This window comes from Sceloporus undulatus, chromosome 5 (genome assembly GCF_019175285.1).
Source record: "Sceloporus undulatus isolate JIND9_A2432 ecotype Alabama chromosome 5, SceUnd_v1.1, whole genome shotgun sequence".
Classification (NCBI taxonomy): domain Eukaryota; kingdom Metazoa; phylum Chordata; class Lepidosauria; order Squamata; family Phrynosomatidae; genus Sceloporus; species Sceloporus undulatus.
Genome location: NC_056526.1, coordinates 84,983,277 through 84,984,648, shown reverse-complemented (window position 1 = coordinate 84,984,648; position 1,372 = coordinate 84,983,277). Strand labels below are relative to the sequence as shown.

Sequence of the window (1,372 nt, the reverse complement as noted above, 5' to 3'; positions counted from 1 at the left end):
GGACAGGCTGCGGATGGTAAGACAACACAGTGCCTCATCCCAGGGTGCAAAGCATCCTTGTTGTTTCCGTTCCCACCTCCAGTCCCAAGTCGCTCACTCAAGATGCTGAGCTGGTGGACAAGTCTTTGGCTGATCTGAAACTTCTGGGGGAGCTTCTTCACAACAGTTGTGCCTCAGCCATGGAGGAATATGAAGAGCAGCTGAAAGACAACCCTCCAAAAGGTATGCAAGGGAACTCAACCGCCTGGAAGTCTCTGGGGCTTTGGAAGTCTCTGGGGCTGAGTTTTGGTGCAAATTTAAGTTTCTGGTTCCCATAGTGGCAAATGTAGCTTTGCAAACTTGTGGAAGGCCCTTTACGAAATCCTGTGAAGTTCGAGACAGGGCTGACAGGGATTCCTCAGCTAGAAATAGGGTGGGATCTAGTGCTCACCTAAATAGGATGGTAGTATTTCCCTCCCTAAGTGGCCTTTTTTCCTATCTTAGATTAAAGGGGGAAAGACGAAGTGCTGTGCAAATAAAGAGAACAAAACCATCAAAGGCAATGATGAGCATGGGAATGAAGTCTCTCCTAAGCATTCGGAAAAACAGTCAGAAGAAGGAGAGGTCAAAGTAAAGCAAACCCCATAGATCCCATCATCTCTGTCTCACCGGTCCCAGTTCAGTAAAAGGCCCCAGCAGCTAAGATTCTGGAGGAAGGCGGGTCATTGGAAAAACAGCTGGTGGATGACATCTTGGGTGAGTTCTGAGGTGCAACCTCATACTGAGAACGGTGAGAGAGGCAGGCTGACCTTGTGAGCAAGTCCATTTGAGCCAGCCAGAAGGAGTGTTGCATAGGCCTCCCATCCAATCTCCTACATGGGCCAGCCAGCTGTTTGCTAAGGAGTATTGTTATTGCTACTTCATTGCTTGATTTGATTTAAAAGATGTTCCTTGGCATCTTTTAGCAGAAAGAAGGATAAAAAGGATTCTCTTTTTTCCCCGATTCCTACTTCTTTTTTTCTAGGAGGATGGATGGGATAAGAGCCGTGCAAAGAAGAAACAGAAGAAAGAGTACAAAGAAGATCCAGAGAAGCAGGCTGCAATCAAGAAGAAAAAGGAAGAAGAGAAGGAAAGAACAAAAACAGAGGACAAAAAAAAAAAGAAGGTAGAGCCATCATTGCATGACTGTTTACACATTAAACTAGGACACTTGAGGTCAGGGTTTGATTGCCTGATTGAGCAAAAGAGCCCACTGGGTGACCTTGGGCAAGCCACATATTCTCAGCCTCAGTGGATGACAATGGCAAACTTCTTCTGAAGAAATTTGCCATGAAAAACCTATGAGAAGCTTGCCATTGGATCTCCATAAGTCAAACATGACTTAGACACACAA

At 45.7% G+C, this 1,372-nt stretch overlaps 1 long non-coding RNA gene across 1 annotated transcript; it reads left to right on the top strand.

Moving 5' to 3' along the window:
* Positions 1 to 1,137, top strand: LOC121930798. Its single transcript, XR_006104024.1, has 3 exons — positions 1 to 222; positions 484 to 735; positions 1,004 to 1,137. It is a non-coding gene; the product is annotated as an uncharacterized LOC121930798 (long non-coding RNA).
* The last annotated feature ends 235 nt before the right edge of the window (positions 1,138 to 1,372 follow it).